The 14,450-nt window shown below is 46.0% G+C and overlaps 1 protein-coding gene across 1 annotated transcript in view; it reads right to left on the bottom strand.

Annotated features, from left to right (window-relative positions):
• Positions 1 to 10,158, bottom strand: part of LOC131285412 (microtubule-associated serine/threonine-protein kinase 4) — a 28,316-nt gene extending 18,158 nt beyond the window's left edge. The window contains exon 1 of the mRNA XM_058314268.1: positions 8,879 to 10,158. The gene's annotated coding sequence lies outside the window, so the exon portion shown is untranslated. The remainder of the gene's footprint in view (positions 1 to 8,878) is intronic.
• Positions 10,159 to 14,450: the final 4,292 nt, after the last annotated feature.

The following is a 14,450-nucleotide window of genomic DNA, read 5'->3' as shown; positions in this document are numbered from 1 at the left end:
CACGGACCGAAACGATCCGTCAGCCCTTCGAGCGAGCGAACAGAAGCAGCGGCCATTTAAAAATGGCGTTGGTAGGCGCGATATTTTTAATTCGCACCAACGACGCTAATCAATTCGTTTCGTCCGCTACTTAGTTCGGGTGCTACCGGTACCCTGTTCTCCCCCCCCTCACCACACCCCTGAGCCGAGTGTCTTGGCGGTAAACAAATGGTCCCCGGCCGGCTACCGATTAATCAAGGGCATGTTTTGACAAGCGTCATCCTCCGGACCGGCAACGGGTGGGTGACACTTTTCGCTAACGTGTCAAAAGGGATGCCGGGGAAGGTCGGTGAGGGGGGTTCGCAAATCATCCACCTTGTCGTTTCGCTGCCACCTTACCTTGCCTTACCGGCGCAATTGGAGCAGATTTGTGATAATTGAGATGTTTTTCTTGAGCCCCGCCACGATTGTGTGCCGTAACATCGAGAGCGGGCTAGATGTTTACAATCAAACAAACCGAAGCGCTGCAGCTGACACGATCGACGCTGTTGACGTAGTTGGGCATGGGTTCGAGAGGAAAATAAAATACCACAAAAACCCCCGCACAACGTACTCGAACTCGGCCGAAAGTGTCGAATTAATATTCCTCCCGACCCGACACGCCTTGGTGACACTGTGTCTTTTCGCGTACGGCGGGGCTTCGTCTCGTGCGACACAAAAAAGGATAAAATTAGACCGTTCAGTTCATTAGCTCTAGCCAATCTCACAGACAAATTGGAATCTACTGCGTTCGTTAAGTATTCCGCAGGATGCTCTTTAGTTGGCACTGTTTGACGTGAACAAATTGTGTTCACCCTTTTTACTTATTTTACCACACAAAAAAGGAATTTTGCATATATTATTAAGAATTACAGCGGGTCCCCGCAGTACGCTAGTACTGCACTATTGCTGCATATCTCTTTCTTTGTTCGAACATCTTTACTATTTCCATCTTTTGTAATTGTTTGTTTTGTTATAGCACACTTCTTTCGACTACTTTTATTATTTGATGCCATATTAATCGCTTCAAGATTATCGTTTCAAAATTATACAGCTTAATGAAACAAGAACCAACATGTATTGATTCAGGCCGTGTGTAACTCAGGTCGTTGCAGTCATGGCCTTTAAACGGTTGTTTAAAACTGCATTTTAATAACTTCATTCTACCAAAACAAAACAAAATTGGCTAATCAGAACCCAAGCAACAACGGTAAACGCTATGAGATGTAATTTGTAAAAAAAATCGCGTATTGCGAATTCGCGTATATCGAGTATAGCGTACTGCGGGGACCTACTGTACTATACAATTGAAAGTGACGGTATAACGCCAAGATTTCCCGAGCAAACATGCCAAAAGTGATGTTTTCTCACATGGTCATTAGGTGTACGATTTCATTAGCATCGGAGCGGCAAATTTTGACAAACACGAGATACACACGTGCAACAGTTAGTTCATCTGGCACAGAGGAGGTGGTTAGAGATCGTTAGAATTTTCCAATCGTCATCCAAATTTGTTCCAAGGAAACGATTCTCGATGGGGGCCAATAAACCTTTTCGAGGGCAAGTTCTGGTGTAGGCGACTTCTATTCCGCTGCGGACCGATGGGGACAAAGACGGGCCGGTACGCACCTCTGCAAGGGAGCGACGGTCGACCGTGATTCACCGTGACCTAGCGGAAGATTTCCGAGGGCCAAAAGCAAGCAACAGGTGTCCGCAACCACCGTGTCTTGTACTCGTCAGGGGCCTGCGTGTGCTCTGGTAATTTATATTCCCTCCGTATGTTCGCCCGAGGCCCGGAGACACCCTGATCGCTCATAATCCACCCCTCGCTTCGACCGAATCCCAGCCCGCGGGAGGTAAACAAAAACCAGACGCAGCTTCTGACAAGCGGTGACAGGCTGGGTTGACAACGCTCGAACGCGGTCCCCACCGAAAGGTGGCGATCATGCCATCAGGTCGTGTGTTTCACCGTGAGGCGGGACTACCGACACTCTGCGGTGTTTATAAATGGGTTGCGCGATCTCGCACTCACGATCGGTATGATCGTCTTCTTGGTCCACGAAACGTGCACGGTGTGAGGCGAGCGTACAACAAGCTCTCCCAACCGGAGAGATGGGATCGGAGAGATCTGCGGTGTGGCTATGCGGCGGGATTTATTTTGATTCGCCCTCCCCCGACGGAACGTGACTTCATCGGAAATTCTTGACTTTCCGCTGCGGATGACACGAGAGCAAGGAACGGAAGCACGGGGCGGTGGTCGGTGACAAAAATAATCTGTAATTACGCGCGGGGATCGCGGTAGCGGATTGTCGCTTTTCATCAACTCGCTTGCCGAAGGTTGCGGGAAGATTTCAAGGGCTTGCGGTTTCATCCGCCTCAAGCGCGAGAAAGCGTCGAAAGACCATGGGATAGGAATTAGGCGGCGGGGTGCGGATTAAATTACACACATCGGCCAAGGTGAAGCATCGCTTTACGTGGTTGATGAGGTTAATCTTGCCGTCCGTTGGGTTATCGGTGTCTTAATCGGTGGATGGCAAGCATCGGAGATATGGACGATATCTCCTGAGGATATCGCACAACCGGTGGAAAAAGATACGAACTGTGCGGCTTACGGCTGCCAGAAGAATTCAGATCATTTAACCTAAAACTCAAGGTAAACAGTGATGCGGTTTTAATGATGTCTTGCCACGAGTGTTTAATTGGCGTGTTTTTGAGTCCTCAACATTCAGTACAAGCTGTAGAAACATCTGTTTCAGAAGTTTACAACTATTTCAAGGATGCTTTTTCTTTGTCATCGCTTCTTTAACGAAATATATTGTAAGAGTTCTATCAGACCCCCCTCAACGTAACAGTAAGATACTAACTCATTGCGAGTCATCGAACCTACAAGTCCCAAGGAGTTCTTCTGGTATCACCCATTTCAATCTCCGAGCAAAACAGAGAGATCGTGATATGCAAGATTAACAACGCAGGAGTAAAATACTGATCCAAATCCGTGGTTCCCAACTCCAAATACGAATACTTTTGCTTCCAGCATCCGAAGTGCGGAAGCGAATATCTGGTGTAGGCGAAGTATTCCAAGCTTCCAACAGTGGGTTGGCAATCCTGTTCGCCATTGGGCTTCCTGGATGTTTGTCTCTGATTAATTGTGTGTATTATCTAGGGTATGAAGAACTAATGTCAAACCATCCAGTAATAAAGAGTTGGTAGAAAAGAACAAGTAATGTTCAAAGCTACAACGAAAAAGATCGCGGAATGTTTTGCGTAGTCTATATTGCAGAAGCTGAAGCGATGGTTAAGGAATTACGACTAAATACCGCACGGTGACTCGTGATCGTGGGTTTACCGAGTACCTTAAAGGTGTTCGGTGCCGAGACACCCTCCGCAGAGGTTGAGATTTTCAGATCAAACGATCTTGCGAACGCGAGCGCACCCTTTCATCATCGTCATCGGCGGCTTGCTTGGGCCAGCGTGCGATTGCCGCAGGCGCTATGTCTCTTTCTATTGGCCCGGCGTTGATCTACTTTCGATTTTTTTCCCCTACAACCTCACCACCTGCAACCACCCCCCTTGGGCATCGTCACCAATGTGGGTTCGTGATTTGCGCGTGAATTGCGCGCGGTTTCGTTACAGCCACAGCGCAACTCCACTCTACTGGGGGGTTGGGGTGTTGTTGTATCAGAGAGGTACAGATGACGAAAAGGAAAAAAAACGACCATGGGTGCCTTCACTCGACCCCTGAAGTCGGGGTTGGTTCTGCTCGGAAAGCTTGCGGCCCAAGAACTAGTCAGCGAGAAGTTGTGTAAGGGAGTCGCCTCGATTGCGGTCAACCGCGACACAATCGGTCCGCCTGATTACCCAAACACCTAACGCGACTTCCCGCTACGGAACTTACCCCCTCGGAGCTCGCGGTACTGGCTGGAGTTACTAAGCGAAAGAATAAGCCACCACCCCGACGACAGACGTGCCGTATCCGCTGTTCCCAGCAAACGGGCGTCGCGCTTTCGACTGCTGCTACTTTAGGGGCGGAACGCACTGCCATCTAACTACACGAAAAAGCACACACAACACACCCCGTACCGGACACCCGACCGACCGCTGACTCTGATGACGGTGTATATGGCAATCGCACATCCGATCGGCGATGCTGCTTATGGAACACGCGGTTCGGAGTCACTTCGTTTTGCATCGCGTTCGCGCCTCATAGCTTGGAGACCGCGAGGTGTATACTAAACTAAGCGCGCAACCAGCGAGAGAAGTCCACAACAGACGCTGTGGGCAATCGAGCGCGTGCGCGCACACTTAGTGTGGGATGGGTCAAAAGGGGGCAGCTTGGGAAAAATTATAACTGGTATATGGTTCGGCATTTCCGATCGAGAAAAGCCTCGATCTCGAACAAACGGGAGCTTGCCATTTCCCCACATTTTTTTATTTTCTTATCCATAAACAACACAACAACACAAATCAAAGCACAATGCAAAATAGTGGTATACTTGTTTCTAAAACCCTTTCCTTTAAGAAATTATCTACCACAAGCAACCTAGTTGAGACACGACCACAAAGTATTCTACAATGGACGCAAGACAAAGACATTAAAGAGACACTGCGTATAATTGACGAAATGGATCTGTCTGGAAGGTCGCGCATTTCCATACGTGACACTTTGGAATATTCTATGAGTATTCTTTTGAATTGTAAAAATAAAAATAGAGGAAATGCTTATTCAATTATAAAAATTCTATAACGAAAGGATTTTTTTTTTTTTTTTGAAGAATATGTTTGGTTCTTGATGATGATTTTATGAAACATTAAGACCTCTTTCGGTATGTAAATTGAGAAAAATGATACAATTTATCTTTTCAAATAATCGAAGCGTGTGATCAACGTTGATTGGCCGAAACAATTTGGAAAGAAATAAATAGTATTCTAAAATAAAAACAATCGAAAATTCCAATTGCAGAATTTGCACCATGGATGATTCAATTTTTTTGCTTATTTCCAGTTACATCGAAACAACATAATGGTAAAAAATCAGTGACTCGACTTCGAAGCAAAAATTGGGAATATAAAAGTACGTGTTATATGCGCAAAATTGAGGGTAAGTTTATAGAGACTGAATGAATTCTTTTTAGTTTTAATGATAACAAACTTCTCGTCGACAAAGAATTGCTTATTCCTGAACCCATATTATCGAAAAACCACCTGTTATCGTGTTCGTATAAATTGGATTTTTGATACTTCTAAACGGAATCTTACCCCACACTACTCTACTACTCCACTGCTTGCGCTGTTGCTGCTAGTAGCCGCTCTGGCTCACCAAAACAAAAACAACACCAGCAGCCGCTCGCGCCCCACGTGAACGGTGGATTAAGCTCGCTGGATGGTTCATAAATCGCAAGCCTATCTAACGTACGGTACACCCGACACACCGTGTCCACTACCTTCGCGCACGTTGTGTTCGGTCTTTGCGCTTGCCCATATCTGGCCACAACTTGCCATCGGGGTAATGCGTGTGCGTGTACGAGCGTGTGTGTGCGCGCATGTTTTTCCACCGTGTCATCGTCACCCTCTGGTTGTGCTTACTATATTTTTTTATATTGCGCCCCGTGCAAAGTGCTCCGAGCCAGCGATCGACCGCAGAACCGATCCGAACGAACCTCAGACAAGGTCAGTCACAGACGGTCGAGACCCGGCCCGGCCTCTCGCTGGGAATCCTACCCACGGCGCGTGACTCATGTTGGCCCGGTCCAGATGGATGACACATGGCCTTTTACAGGTCGGATGATTTGTACCGATGCCGAGTGACGCACACCCCGGGGCCGTTTGTAAGACTCACTGACGATCCCCACCCGAGTGGAGGCAAGGTTTTTCTTCGGCGCCGATGTGCAAGAAAGACTTTGTGCCCGCGGGTAAGGATATGCTGCGTTTGTCAGACGCAACGGAGGTAACGCACAGCATCCAAAAACACACATGTGCAGTCACAAACCTGACGGTCACCAAGCGATGTGTCATCGGGTTAGTTGTCCAGCTGACCCAATTTAGATATTTGTTGTTTATCCCTTCCTCGAGCAGTGTGTGGCGTGTAAAACACATCAAGCAACACCGATCACCATGGCAACAGCACAAAACCCTTGCCTCGCAGATGAAAATTAGCACCTACTTCGGTGAGCACGCGCTTCGCCATCCGAATCCGGCCGCCTGGCTGACGTCGGCCTCGGCGGGTCGCGATGAGATGGCGCCTAAATTTGGCAAAACTGCGCTTGCGGTATGCGTTTTTCTGCATCCATTAATGGAGACGGAAACTGCCTTAGTGGTCGTGTGCAATGCGTGCGGGTAGCATATTCAGGCGGCAGTGCGCCAAAAGATCATTCGGTCGTGAATCACGGCCACCATCCCCCGGGAGGGTAGGGTAAGAGGGTTTGCCCACCAAGTTCACCTCCGGGCCAGAGGAGGGCAGAGGGAGGGGGTAGTTTTGTAGCTCTTTCCTCCTTTTCCGAAGGTTTTTACCTTACCATCCCTCGAAGGACGAGTTTCTTTTCGTGTTTCCTTCCTTTCCAGACGCTTTACCCCTTGAAAAATCGATCGTTTTATTTTATGCTACACGGAGCACCGTCCTCGCCATATCGGATGCTGATGCCTTCTCTCCGGCTTTCGTACGGAAGATTTGCTTTCCGGCCCTCTTTTCGGCTACCTTCTTCTCGTGCCGCTGGCAGTGGCCATAAATATTTTGGGAACCTTTTGGCAAACCTTTTGGATGATTCAACCGTTCGCGTCGTCGACATCGTTTTGCAACGGGCGTTTTTCACACACAGAGACTCTGAGGTGTACGTTTTCATTCTCCTTATTTTTTCTTCCATGGGAGTTGTTATCTTACTTGCCTGAAGAGATGCTTCAAGTATGCCGGCAGCGAAATCGCGAAAAATAAACAGATAGTAAACAACGGCGGAAACGCACGACTGTAGTACACACAGACACACCCCACTACCAAGACCACCGAGCCGGGCACTTGATCGAAGAAAGAAAGAAAGGTATAACAAGATCTTCAAACCAGGAAAAAAAAACAAGAAACAAGATCTGCGAAACTGGTCAACAACATTCGAGTGAATAAAAAAAAAAGAAATATCAGCGGATTAATGTGTGGCCCTCTCCGTGGGGCCCTGCTGTCCGCACCGATGCGTACTCTTCCTGTCCACGGCATGGTTTATCGCGTGTGTTTGTGTGCGCCGTATCTCGTGTGTTTACGTACAGGCTCATCGTGCGTTTTACTTCCCTTTTACTTTTTCACTTCGGATTGGTTCCGACCGAGCAAAACGGTTGGCAATTTCTTCTTGCACCTCTTGACGGAGCCGTCATGAGCGGCCGCTTCTTTTGCACACCCTCGGACACACATGGACGATCAAGAGGCTGGCACAGTGGGCAATTTTTGAAGAATGTGCAATAGCTTTCAAATTTGTTTCAAGAAAAAGCATGTGTCAAAGTTTGTCAGAGTGTCATTAGTCATAGAAACCATTAAATCACCCCGAAAACTGCATCCAAGAGGAGGTAATTGTTATGGTTGAAGTATAAAATAATAATGATTTTAACACTTTTCTGCTTTTGAACTATGGCAATGTATATATGTTACGAATTATATATCTGCAGGTAAGATTTAGAAAACAGCGGATCAAACCCTTAAATACTTTCGATTACTGAGCTGGCTAAAAAAGAGTCCAATCCATATTTGGTCCTCACTCAGTTAACCCACGCCTTGCAAGGCAAACAAACGGTAAGCCATCAGCTGGTAGATAATATTCAAACATACCTCCAACGAAAGAAACATAACAAAACCTTCGAAAGATAATTTCCTGCACCCATTCGGGGCACACTAATTTCACCGGCGTCCATTCGTAGCAACGAAACGACAGAGAATGGAAACGACCCAGTTTGTTCGTGGGCGCCATAAATGATTCTATTTATTGTGCTTTCCAGGGCTTGATAAGAAAATAGCGAGCGGGCGCGATTAAACCAGCTGCACCCAGCGATTTCCACCGGATTGTGGTGCCACGGTGCGCGCAGAAGAGATTAGCGTTTACCCATCCTTCTTTTGTGCTTAATTTAATTACACCCAGCACCGAAATGGTCCGGCGCAACTACATTGTTGGACCGTCGAGGGACGGGCCCGGTTCACGACGACGTGGTTCAACGAACTTAAAAAAAAAACGGGGAACGGAAAACAAAGCGGCCAGCGATGTGATCTGATCACCTGATTTTTCCATGCCAGCAGGGCGCGTTGCTAGTTGCGCATGCCTATCGGCGAAATATGCCAATTTTGTCCATCGCCATCAGCCCACAGTGAGTGTATGCTTTTTTTATCTCTTTTTCCTCTAGACAAGTGGGGAACCAGTACGTTTGATTCATTAGAAAACGGCCCCAACAGGGCCTCCGGCCATCTCGAAGGTAAAGACGGTAGGACGCCGCGTGAAGGTACGCACGTTTGTGTGCAAGTTCGGCTGTTTTTTCTGAACGATTTTTTTCTCGTTCCGTTTTTCTTGGCATGTTCGCGAAAAGATTGGTCAAGCGCGCACGTGAAGGGACGACCGCAAAGCAGCAAGCGACGACGGGTCGTCACGAATCGCGTAAGTTTAATCCTTCAACATTAGACGAGTCAAGCGAAGGCACAAAAGCGTCCGCGAGCGAAGGAGAAGGGTACTTATGATTTGGTTGATCCATTTTGAAGCCTTTCCTTTAATGGAAAGTTTAGCCTAACCGGACGAACAGCCCCGGGGCGATACTTCCCGTCTGCTTGGGTCGTTTTATTATTGCAAAAAACAAAAACAAAAATACAACAGTAAATTACTTTGGGTTAGGAAAAAGAACTCACCTATTGAATTATGGACAACTTCCTTCCTTCCTTCCTGCTGGCCGGGTTCAGCAGTGGAAGATGTCGTATGGGCGGCACGCCGATGGGAACGTGGTGCTCGTCGTGCGAAGGTTTCGATCGCCATTTCCGCCCTCCGTGGCCATCGAGTTCGTGTTTGACGTTTAGAGTACAATAAAAAATATACTATGCGAATCGATCCGTGTTTTCCGTTCGCTACCTTCGGTTCCAATTCCGACAGGGAAAATCAGATGAAAATAGTAAACACAACAAATCTTCTCTCTTCCCCCGCTACGGAGGCCCTCTCATTGGCATGCGCTCTCCCTCTCTCTATCGCTCCTGGTTTTCCCGATGCTGATGTTTTTCCAGCTAGTTGCAGGGAAAATCTCTCCGCTCCAGTAGGAAGGATTTTCTCTCACAATTGTTCAGGGAAACCGCTCCGACGACGGTGCTGTTATCGTGGAAGGATACTCCTCCGATGAAAACTGCTCGAACTCTAGAAGGTGAATTTGCGATGTACACAAACTTGCACGCACACGTACCACCTCTTCCTGCTCCGTGACCACCACACACGCCACTCGGTGCCAAAATGGGAAGGAAAAATGCTTCCTTGAGCACTGGAACTGATTTCACTGAACACCTTTCCTTTGCGCAGCTTTCACTCGCGGTAGGCGGCCGGACGGATGGAATTTTCTTTCGTGTAGTTTTCGAGTAGCACTTACAACACACGGCACGGGACGGGAAATCGAATGACCGATACACTCGATTCCTGCGCCATTTACAATTGTATGCCGAGAATCAGAATAACGCCGCACTAGCAAACTGGAAACAGCAGCCCGACATTCTGTCCACTCGTTTCCCCGTGGCTGCCCAGTTGATTATGTATCTGCTCGAGGCTTCGATTCCATTGAGGATTCGACGGAGCACCAGCACTCGATATGATTTCCACTCCACAGCAGCAGGCACTGACCCGTTTGATTGATGCTATTACCATCAGGGATCGATACGAGCCTCGGCGAAGAAAGCCAAACAGAACCGCACAATTTACAACAAGCTTCGCGAACTGGACCACCTAAAGGATGGTGGGTACGCCGTCCCGCAGGGTTTCTTCCCTTTGCACTCTGCTTCTCACCAGCGCAGCGACGGGCTGAAAAGACTGCACTTGCATTCTGCACCGCATAAAGAACGAGGTGTGCTTTGGGCAAGCGCTTTTCTTCACAATGAGACGACTGTTGCTGGCTAGCAGCTGCCACAGTGCAGCTTGAAATTGCAGTTTTACTAGTTCCTCGTCGTCACCTCCGCGATATCGAACGCAAACTACTTTTATGACGGAAAACTGGTCAAAACGCTGCAGACTGCGCTGTCACAATGACTGTCAAATCAAATGTCAAATACAAGACCAAGCTTCTTTCAACAGCGCCTCAAACACCTTGGTCTCAAGTTGCAATAATTTGTGAATTTGTGAACAAATTTACAGTACCAATCTTGATCTTGTTTACATGTTTCCTATTCAATGGGAATTTTTCATCAGCAATCAATAGAAAAAGCATACAGAACACACCCTTTAAACGCTCGCCAGAACTCGTTGTTCTTCAACAAAAATTGCTCAATAAACTGATGACAGGTTGAAGCTTCTCTCCTGTTCTATTCTTCTATTAACTACAGAAATTATAACTTGGAATATGGCCAGGACAATCATATTCTTCAAAATACGAATGTTGCTGGGATTTTTTTTAACACACTGCAATTAAAACTGCTCGAATACCAGTCTGCACATAGTACTCGAAAACTGTGTTAATGCAGCCTCCCCATATGTTGCTGTAGCGTAGCCTTGGTATCGTTGTCAAATGACGTCATGACAAACAGCTGATCGATGCGAGTTTTTGAAACAGTTTAAAATGCAACGCATAGCTATTGTTGTTTAAATTTATTATTTAGATTCGCTAGTATTTTTTGCTTAAAATCATTTTTGCAAGAAAATTGATAGTTGTATGTAGTTGTTTATTTCACAATGCTAGCAAAATGTTTGATGTAAGAGTGGTTGGAGGATTAAATAGGTAAAACACATTCCATCCATTATTCATTCATCATCAGCTGCATGCATCGGCGAAAACGTCGATCAAAGCAGGAAAAATGTAATACTTTTCCAAGCCACCATATTCCTATTCATTTAGCTAGCTCATGTTGCGTCCAAGATAAGACGTTCGAAAAGGATGTGCACTGGCAGGGGTCGACGCTGTTCCGAAAGCAGCGAAAATAAGGAAGTTTAGGAACGGGCAAGCAACTGCGATCCTGCAAGAAGCAAGTCGTCTTTTCAATTTGCACAATCACTCGAGTGCACCGATTCAATCTAATTGGATTGGTACTCATCCATATGCATTCATCCCCGGTGTGGCCATGCGATCCCTTTTCCGGGTGGGCGTGTGCTGCCCAAAAGCCGGTAAATAGAGACTGCTCATGCAAAGGAACCAAACGGTAACGGTAACAACCGTACAGAGAGATAAAAGAAACCTGAAGCTCACTTAAACAGCGATAAAGGAACACCATTCGCCAAACCCGCGAGACGGTTTGCGGATCCCTTTGGCTGGAGTGAAAAGAAAATTGGTGGCAAAATAATTACATTTCTGCATTTCCACATTTCGGGACAATTTTTCTTGCGGACATTGAGTTCAAACGTGGAGTTGCCTTGCCACCCGGCGGTGGTATAAAAATTTACATTCTATTTTCATCCCGACGTGTTCTTTTCGAGGCGAGCGTTCCTTGGCTTTTTCCCGCCTAATGGTCCTCGGGATGGGTTTTCCATTGCTCGATGTCGGAAAAAATGAAGTCATAAGTGAAAATATACCCGCCCAAATGTGCTCACCTCGGAAACTTAACGGACTTGATGAAAAAAATGGTAATGCAGGTCTTTCACGAAAAAAAGGATCATCTTTTGCTTAACGAAGGAAAAGTACCATCGTTTCCTTCATCAGCTGAAGAAAAAACCACACTAACAACAATCCGTTTCATGCATGGGATCGTAACGTTTGTCGGATCTCTTTTGGAACGTTGGTTTTGCTACTTTTCGATGGCCATTCAAAAAGGCCAATGTAATCATAATCATGAATGAAATCTTAACTTTTCTGGACCCCTGCACATTTTAGCAAGTATCGCCATGTTTAATTGTGTAAACCATCTATGCTGGAAGTATGAAGAGTTCACAAAATTTGTCTGGTGCTGGTCTACGGCACATAAAGGTTTCAAAGACGATCGTTATAAGAGAATGGAGCAAATAGACCAAATAAAAAAAGAATATTTGAAACACGACGATCCTGGCTTTCCATTAGTAAAAATTATGCCAAGAAATGCTTATTACAAGATAAAACCACGAAGAAAAGAGGGAAAGGAAAAACCTCATTCAAAGCAAGTGGCACACTTGGTTGCAGAAACACCATCACTTATGCTGACTTGAGACAGTTCCGAGCGGCGGCTGCGGTGTCGTTCTATGCAACCGTTTGCAGCCTTTTGATGCCTTCTTGGCTGCAAAGAGCACACTATCGTTTTCCAGTAGACTGCTCACGACCGACGAACGTCCTTCCCGAGGTGCTGGTTGTCAAAGGCTTTTGAATATCTGAAAGCCCAGCCTGGCTACAGGCACTGACAGATAATGATGTCGGTGCTAGCTCGTTGAAATGGATGCACGTGTATGTAGTTTTTAATTTTCATTTCATACATTCACCAAGCAGAGCACCATTTCATATTGCCTTGTGGTGAGTGTGGGAGCGAGTGTATGTAGTTTTTCCTCGTCTGCCTTGTTTCACCTGACTACGGCTGTAATTGGCGTAATTATGGACAATTTGAAGGCTGCTTTCTGGCCGCCGTACTGCGGAGCCGGTGCCTTCTGCTGTCGTCTGGATGGCTGCACTTAAGATGCCGGCAAGTGACGGAAGAGACTAATATTCATTAGAGCAGCACACACGGCTGACCGGAAAGAAAAGAAAGGAAAAAGGTAAACAGATGCACGTCTTTGGGCTTGAATATGTCTGTGAAATAGAATAATGAGTCAATGGGTTTGCTAAAGCTGCCAGCTTGTACGCCATTTTTACATTACCGTCGGTATTAGGCTTACGTAATGGAACGGTAGCTAATTATTGGCCACCGAGAAAAGCCTTTCAGTTTTCATCAGATGATTTTACCGTCGAAGATGTTCTGTGCGCTCGTTGGGTAGCAAACATATGGAGCATAAATGCTGTTTGGCTATTCGGTAAGATAACAATTTAATTGGGGGTTTAACACATTAAAACAAACAAAAAACCACTGGAACGAAAAGGTTAGATTTAAAACTCATGTGTTTTTCAAGTATCTATTTGTTCGCAAACTAAAGACAGTAACTCATAGAAAATTTAAGTGAAATTATTGAAAATCCAGTCAATATACCCTAGAGGAAAAAACAGGGCTTACAAATAAGTGCATCTTAGCATTTAGAAAGTTTAGAGGGTTATAAACATATTCTATTGAATCTTAACATGCAGAAACTCAAAATAATTTTAACGTTATGAAATTACTTATTTGCTAAAATTATTAAAACCAACCATAACTCATCAAGGAATACACTGGATAACTTTTTCTAAACATCGAGAAATAAATCAGATCTACCACCAGATTCTTTGTCTGCCCCTCCGAACTCATATCTGGATAGCAAGTTTACAAAATAATGCACTAAATTGTCGCTACCCTCAGGATAAACTGGTCAAAGTATCCTGGGAGTGCGATTCGGTGACAAATTTATGGAGTTCGCCGTCGAAGCAGAACACGTCGCCGATACGCATCAACGGTCTAATTGAAACTTGTGTGGTACTGCACGGTTGCTTCCGATTCACGACGAATGCGAATCATCGAGGGTTAAAGGCCTGAAGGATGGTATCCTAAAATCCGAAAACGAATGGATTAAAAATGGTTTTCTGGAAGACTTACGCTGTCCGCGGTTAGGCGTACAGTATTAATCATACTTGGAATTGAAAACGCCAGCAAATTATGAAATTCGTTCCACGCCGGGAAAGTTTAGATTTCCTATATGGCGGATGGAGCGAGAGGAAGATAATCCTTCCGGATGAGATAATGATCAGGGATCTTTACTTTGCCACACACAGGTCCGTGTACGTGTGTCTAGGGAAGTTGATGGAGCCGTGGGATAGGATAATGAATAGCGGATAGGGACAACAGTGGATGACCCGGTGCGGTCCTTCGAGAATCCCACCCGGAACGGGATGGCAATCGTTCGCTTAAAGGGTGAAGTTTTTGTTAGAATTAGAGGTATATGGTCTAATTTCGGATCGGGAAACAAGGAACACGTGCGACCGATTCCACTATACACACAGGAATAAAATTCTTTATTCAACAGTTCCGGTCATTTGACACATGCAGTGCTGCCAGTGTCATCAATTCAGTAGTTGTTCAAACCAGCTTGGTTCAACACTTCTTGTCAAACCAGGTTGGTTCAACACTCCTCCTCAACGCTGAACGTTTTGATGCCGATTGCCTCCCGATGTTGTCGAAGCTTCACCGCTTGCAACGGTTTCGTGAGTAGATCAGCTTG

The sequence above is a fragment of the Anopheles ziemanni genome, chromosome 3, assembly GCF_943734765.1.
Source record: "Anopheles ziemanni chromosome 3, idAnoZiCoDA_A2_x.2, whole genome shotgun sequence".
Lineage (NCBI taxonomy): Eukaryota > Metazoa > Arthropoda > Insecta > Diptera > Culicidae > Anopheles > Anopheles ziemanni.
Note: the sequence above shows the minus strand (reverse complement) of the source record. Positions and strands in the feature narration are given on the sequence as shown.